We start from the raw sequence: 7,762 nt of genomic DNA, 5'->3' as shown, positions 1-7,762 counted from the left end.
CACCCTCCACTCCCAGATGGGGCTTGGTGGTCACCCTGGCCTTCCTTATCCTGAGAAGCAGCTCCCACCCTCAAGGCCAGGTCTCCTAAACAGCTGCCCCTCCAATCAAGATGCCCTCTCTAGACAGATAGCAGGGGCCTCACTAGAGTGCAAGTGACTGACGGACAAAAGGAATCCACGGTCCCCAAAAGACTCCAACTGGTCAGAGTTCAGACTTGCGCCTAAGGGAAGTGAAAGACTTTCATCTGGGTTGGAGGCAAGATGTTGCAGCCTCTTAACTCCTGGTTACCTACCACCACTGGGTCAGCGGGGTCAGCAGCATGTTAACAGAGTGCTTTGTCACCCTCTGTCACTGAAGCCCAACTCCCTATGCAGGACTGTTATTTCCATCTCATAACGAAGGGGACTCTGAGGCCCACAGAGGGGAAGTGTCCTGACACCCAGGGCTGTGCTGTTTCCATTATGACAGTGCAGCTGACTCAGAACCCCCAGAGGGGATTTCTCTTCCCCTTCCGTCCTCCAGGAAGGCAGGCTTGACAACTCGAAGCCCCTGAGGCCCCACAGCCCAGGGCCCAGGGAGGGCTGCAGGAGGAGTCCCTACCTTCGCCTCCACACCCAAGCCCAGCATATGCTCACTAGGCCTTACTTCCTCCAGGAGGCCAGCCTTGCCCCATTGGGAGTTCCCTCCACCCAAGGAAGAAGGTTCCTGGGGCAGTGAGCTGTGCCCAACAGCCCCTCCCTCAAATGACTCAGTTTCAGGGTAGCCTGGGAGCTAATTTACTGACCCCACCATGTGTGTCAGGCCCCAAGCACTGGGCACAGGAGTACAGTACTTATGGAAATGAGCTCCCCTGCAGTGATGGTGGAAGTCCTGGTGGATGGTGCTTGATCCAGCTGGCAAGGGGGAGGGGGAGAAGTCAGAGAAAGCTTTCCAAAGGACACCTGAGCTACAACCTGTCATCAGGACAGAAATGGACCAGGGACCCAGAGTGGGGCAAACCCAATTCTATCAGTGGGGTAAACTCCTCATCCCACCAGCCAATGGCTCAGAAGCTGTTAAAGTCTAAAACTAGAGGAAACAATGCAAACACAGTCTATTCCCCAAACTCACCATCTTGGACTCCCCTGGGTGGATGAAGATCCTGTCCTCTAGGTGTATTCAGCGAAGCTCCTGGCAGCCAGGTGTCACAGGTGGTCTGTTGCCCAGCTTAACTATTTTAAGTTTTCAGAGCCATGTGGAGCCCTATGGCAATCCCATCCTCCCTGTTCCAAGCTGACCTAAGTGTTCCTCCAGTGCTATCAAGGCTCCTCTGGCTCCCTAGGCTCCTGGGAGCCTCTGCTCTTGCCTGGATCCCAAGCCTGACTCTCTTGGTTTACTCTGTCATTTTGCTGAAGCACATCTCTAACAACTTTCCAAGAAAGGATGACTGGGTCCTGGTAATTTTCTGGGTCCTTGCAATTCTGAAAGGGTTTGTATTCTGCCTTTGCTTTTGATTGATATTTTGGCTCAGAATTCTTTCTGACTGCTCTGTTCATTGTTTTTTGGCTGTTGCTGCTGCTGAAATCCAGTGCCCCTGTCATTCCCAGGCCTTTGGATTGGCTTCTGTTTGCCTTTTCTCTCCAGAAGCCTCCAAGCTCTTCTGTTTCCAGTGTCTGAAGTTGTAGGTGAGGTTCCTTGGGGTGGGTCTGTCTTCATTTCTGGGTAGAGTCCTCCCTGGAGGCCATGCAGCTCCTCACTCTCCAGTTATACCCTTATCCTGACACCCTTCTCCCAACTGCTTGAACGAACCCAAGCCTACCCCCTCCTGGCCGGAGACCTTGCCTCAGCTAACTCAGTCAGCATGTGAGGGATGGAGGCGGGGGAAGGAGCAAGCTTAGAAAAAGGAAAAAGACTTTTATGCTATGTTTTTTTCATTCACCATGAAAATAGCTTTGTTGAGTTCCATATCTGTTCTTAACAAGATTTATTTAAGATTTAATTCAAAAAATTTAATACATTTCACTATGGCTCAAACAGTTCCCCTCTCCGAAGACAACCAATATTACTAGTTTCTTGTGGATCCTTCCAGAGATGTCAGGGGTATTCTGTGCAAGTTCAAGCAAAAAAACAAAAACAAAAACATGTAAGACCAGAAATAACAAGTGCTGGCAAAAGAATGTGGAGAAAAGGGAACTGTTGTGTATTGTTGCTGGGAATGTAAACTGGTGTAGCCACTATGGAAAACAGTATGGAGGTTCCTCAAAAAATTAAAAATAGAACTACTATATGATCCAGCAATTCCACTTCTTGATATTTAGCTGAAGAAAACAAAATCACTACCTCAGAAAGATATCTGCCTCCACCATGTTCACTGCAGCATTATTTACAATAGCCAAGACATGGAAACAAACTGTGTGTCCATCAATGAATAAATAGGTAAAGAAAGTTTACATATATATATATATAAATATATATATATATATAAAATATAGAATCTATATTATATAGAATCTATATATTATATAGAATATATTTATTATATATTCTATATACTATATAGAATACATATTTAATTTATTATATATATTCTATATATTTTATATTTTCAGCCATAAAAAAAGAAATTCTGCCATTTGCAACAATGTGGATGGACCTTGAGGGCATTATGCCAAGTGAAATAAGTCAGACAGAGAAAGACAAATACTGCTTGATCTCTCTTATACGTGGAATCTACGAAACAAAAAACAAAACCCAAACTCATAGATACAGAGAATAGATTGGTGGTTGCCAGAGGTGGCGGGGCAGGAGGTGGTGGGAGGTGGAGGCAAAATGAATGAAGGGGGTCAAAAGGTACAAACTTCCAGTTATAAGATACATAAGTCCTGGAGACGTACTGTATACAGCATGATGACTATAGTTAACAATACTGTATTGTAGGGCTTCCCTGGTGGCGCAGTGGTTAGGAATCCACCTGCCAACGCAGGGGACATGGGTTCGAACCCTGGTCCGGGAAGATCCCACATGCTGTGGAGCAACTAAGCCCGTGCACCACAACTACTGAGCCTGCACTCTAGAGCCCGCGAGCCACAACTACTGAGCCCATGCTCCACAAGAGAAGCCACTGCAATGAGAAGCCTGCGCACTGCAACAAAGAGTAGCCCCTGCTCGCCACAACCAGAGAAAAGCCCGCGTGCAGCAACAAAGACCCAATGCAGCCAAAAAAACAAAAAACAAAAAAAAACTGCATTGTATATTTGAAAGCTGCTAAGAGAATAGATCTTAAAAGTTCTCATCACAAGGAAAAAAACTTGTAACTCTGTGGTGATGGTTATTAACTAAACTTATTGTGGTAATAATTTCACTATACATATATCAAATCACGTTGTACACCTTGGACTAATACAATGTTATATGTCAATTATATCTCACTTTAAATAAATGGATAAATAAAAATTATATAGATATATATGTTAAATCTTTCTTCTTCCCCTCCTTTTCTTTACCCAAATGATAGCATACTCTACACTGTATCCTGCACCTGAAGTTTTCACATAAGATACCTCTATCTTTTTGTATCAGTCCTTGAAGAGCTGCCTTGTTCCTTGTGAGGGCTGCAAAGCAGTCTCTGCAAATATGCAGACTTTATGTAGCTAGCCCGCCAATGATGAACATTTAGATTGTTTTCAATTTTTTGCTTTATAATTTTTTGTGTGGGCATATTGGTAGGATCAGCCTAGTAATGGAACTGTTGTGTCAAAGGCATTCATTGTTCATAGCAACACTATTCATAATAGTCAAAAGATAGAAACAACCCAAATATCCATCAAGTGGATGAATGGATAAACAAATTGTAGCATAAACGCACAATGGAATACTATTCAGCCACAAAAAGGAATGAAATGCTGATACATGCTACAAGGTAGATGAACCTCCAAAACGTTATATTAAGAAGACATATACAGGACTCCCCTGGTGGTCCAGTGGCTAAGACTCCATGCTGCAAATGCAGGGGGCCCAGGTTCGATCCCTGGCCAGGGAACTAGATCCCAGATGCTGCAACTGAGAGTTTGCATGCCGCAACTAAGACCTGGTGCAGCCAAATAAATAAATAAATATTAAAAAAAAGGAGCCATACACAAAAGGTTGCATATTTTATGCTTCCATTCATATTAAATATCCAAAATAAGTAAATCCATAGAAAAAGAAGAGTAGCCCCCGCTCGCCTCAACTAGAGAAAGCCCACATGCAGCAACAAAGACCCAATTCAGCCAAAACTAAATAAATAAATAAATTTATTAAAAAAAAAAGAATGTTTTGGAACTAGACAGAGGTGGTGGTTGTACAACATAGTGAATGTACTGAATTGTTCACTTTAAAATGGTTAATTTTATGTTATGTGAATTTCACCTCAATTTAAAAGGGGGGGAGGGAATACACAGTAATAATTTTGTAGATATTGTCCTACATGAAGGTTGCACCAATCAGTCTATTTCCCCATCCTTTGACCACTGCAATTTTTTATTAAAAATTTTAATCTTTACCTATAAGTAAAAAGTATGCAAGTCTAGTTTGATTTCCATTTATCTTTTTTTAATTAATTAATTTTTATTTATTTATTTATTTTTGGCTGCGTTGGGTCTTTGTTGCTGTGCGTGGGCTTTCTCTAGTTGAGGCGAGCGGGGGCTACTCTTCGTTGCCACACGCAGGCTTCTCATTGCAGTAGCCTCTCCTGTTGAGGAGCACAGGCTCTAGGTGGGTGGGCCTCAGCAGCTGTGGCATGTGGGCCCAGCAGCCGTGGCTCGTGGGCTCTAGAGCGCAGGCTCAGCAGTTGTGGCGCATGGGCTTAGTTGCTCTGCGGCATGTGGGATCTTCCCGGACCAGGGCTCGAACCCATGTCCCCTGCATTGTCAGGTGGATTCTTAACCACTGTGCCACCATGGAAGTCCCTGATTTCCATTTATCTTAATAGGAGAGGATACCAACTTTTCACAGGTTTGAGAGACATTATTTGTAGTTCCTTTTCTGTAGATGGTCTTTTTGTATCTTGTGCCCAGTTTTCTACTGGGCCATTGGTCTTTTTCTTATTGATTTACGAGAGCTCTTTATATATAAGGGAAATCAGCTCTTTATTTTGAAATGACTTGCAAGTACACTGTTTGTAGCCAGTTACAGTTTTATGTTTGTGTTTTGGTTTTTTTTTAAATTTATTTATTATTATTATTATTTTTTGGCTGTGTTGGGTCTTCGTTTCTGTGCGAGGGCTTTCTCTAGTTGTGGCAAGCTGGGGCCACTCTTCATCGCGGTGCGTGGGCCTCTCACTGTCGCGGCCTCTCTTGTTGCAGAGCACAGGCTCCAGATGCGCAGGCTCAGTAGTTGTGGCTCACGGGCCCAGTTGCTCCACGGCATGTGGGATCTTCCCAGACCAGGGCTCGAACCCGTGTCCCCTGCATTGGCAGGCAGATTCTCAACCACTGCGCCACCAGGGAAGCTCTGTGTTTTGGTTTTGATGGTGGGTTTTTCCACATAGACTTTTTATTTTTAATGTAAATAAATGTTTTTTTCTCTTATGGTTTCTGGGTTTGGTGACATACTCAGAAGGACTTCTCTACTCGAAGATTTTACAATCTTCTCCCTTTGTTTCTTCAGTATTTTTATAGTTCACTTTAAAAAAAAAAATTTAAATCTTTGATCCACCTGAAAAAAAAATATGTTCTAATAATTTCAATGGCTGACTCGTTGTTGAGAAACATCAGAAAGAAAGGAGCAACCAACCTGCTCCTGGACACTCTGATCATCCCTAGACTCATTTGAGGAGCTGTGTGCAGCTTTCTCATCTTTCTGCCTGAAACCAGATCTCAGCCAGAGATGGAGTCTGTTTGGATATTCCACTGGTCCTTAGGCTCCTCGCTTGCATCCTAGGCTCTGAAACTGCACAGGACTGAGCCCCAATCCCAGTCTCCCAGGAAGTTCCTTTCTCTGGTTAAACCCTCATCGCTCAGGTGTGAGACAGTGATGGAGGCGATGAGGGCCACTGCCCAGCAGGATTTCTCATCCTTTGTTCCAATTTGAGTAAAGGAAACTAAGGTTCTTGGGGACACTCACTACCTTGTGACTCTGATCAAATCACTTTATCTCTCCAAACCTCAGATTCTTCATCTGTAAGGAGACAATAACACCTACCCTGTAGGGCTGTCATGAGGATTAAGTAAATGTGCCCAGTCATAGTTAGTGTGCAACACAAACACTCATAGTTCATTCAGACACTTTTTTTATTTGGCAAATATTATTGAGCACCTACTAATCCTGGGCACTGTTCTAGGTGTTAGGGATAGAGCAGGGGCAAAAATTTAACGACTGGTGGGGGGAAGACAATAAACAAATAAGCAAGTAAATATATGAATCAGGTAGTGATAAAAACGAAGAGAATGATGTAGGGTGGGGCCAACCAGGTATCAGGGGAGACCTTGATGTTAAGGATGCCATGTAGTTCACCCAGTGATGGACATTTTAATAGGGAACATAACCTTATTATTTTTCATCAATCTATTTTCTTGGTTAAGTCCTGTTTCCAAGAGGTCAAGGTTCTTATGGTTCCGTGGAATTGCGAAGTGTTCTTGTGGAGGTGGCCAGGTCTGAGAGTTGATGTAACCAGTGGCTCTGTGTTGCTGGCCTCATCTGGGCTGTGACAGATCTCAGAGTTGGGGGCACTTGCCTACGAACCGTTCTCCCAAGGGCTGGCTGCAGGGCCACACATGGTTTTTATGTTCCACTGTGAGTGCTGGGGTGGCCATGGTGAGCCTACTACACAGGCCCAGTCCTCAGGGCGTGCACAGGAAGATGAACAAGAAAATCTTTCAATTTTGTGTGAGTTGGACTCTCAGGAGACAAGAAACCCAGGGTCTGGGGCACACAGAGGAGGGCTCAATTCTGCCTAGTTAGGGTGGGGTAGAGGGACAGGGAGCAGGGAGCTCAAGCTGGGGCTAGATACCAGGCAGGCCACATCATCCATCATCAACTCTCAGCAACCCCAGCCCCCAAAGCCCGCCTCCTTTCTAATCTTCCCATCCAAAGTCCCAGGACAGGCTCTGACTGGACAGACTGGGGTCAAGTGCTCATCCTGACTCAATCACAGTGGCCTAGAAGATACATTATGTTGGTAACAGCAGGCAGGGGCTGATGCCAGAGAAGGCAAGTCTGCTGTGTATGGAGCCAGAAGTTGATTAGGAGTTGGGAAGTTTCTCAGACTCACCAAGCTCTGACCCTCCTTCAACCTCCGGGCCTTTGCACACGCAATTCCCTCTTCTCAGAAAACTTTTCCCTCGCTCTACCAGGCTTTCCTCCAGGTCTCCGCTCAAATATCACCTCCTCCTAGTGGTCTCTTACTCTGCACAGGGCGCTCGCTGCCACAGACACAGCTCATTTGCTGACTGCCTAGTAGAATGTCGGTCTGGGCTCCCACTGCTAGGGCAGGGCCTGCGGGCCGGGACGCCTCGAGGAGCCCAGGCCCCACAGGAGGCGCTCAAGAAACGTCTCCGAGGAAAGGGATGCCACTCAAACACACGCGCGCCCATCCACACACAGACCACACCCGCCCCCCGCCCGCTTTAAGGCCACAAGTTGGGGTACGCGTGGATCCCACCCACCTACAAACCCACCTGGCCGGAACTCACGGACACACCCCAGCCACAGACCACTCGGATCACGGTGCACAGGCTCAAACACGCGTGCGCCCACACACGCTCGGCCACACGCAGGCCCTGTTCTCGGCCACAAACAGGGCAC

The sequence above is a fragment of the Eubalaena glacialis genome, chromosome 7 (genome assembly GCF_028564815.1).
Source record: "Eubalaena glacialis isolate mEubGla1 chromosome 7, mEubGla1.1.hap2.+ XY, whole genome shotgun sequence".
NCBI lineage: Eukaryota > Metazoa > Chordata > Mammalia > Artiodactyla > Balaenidae > Eubalaena > Eubalaena glacialis.
Note: the sequence above shows the minus strand (reverse complement) of the source record.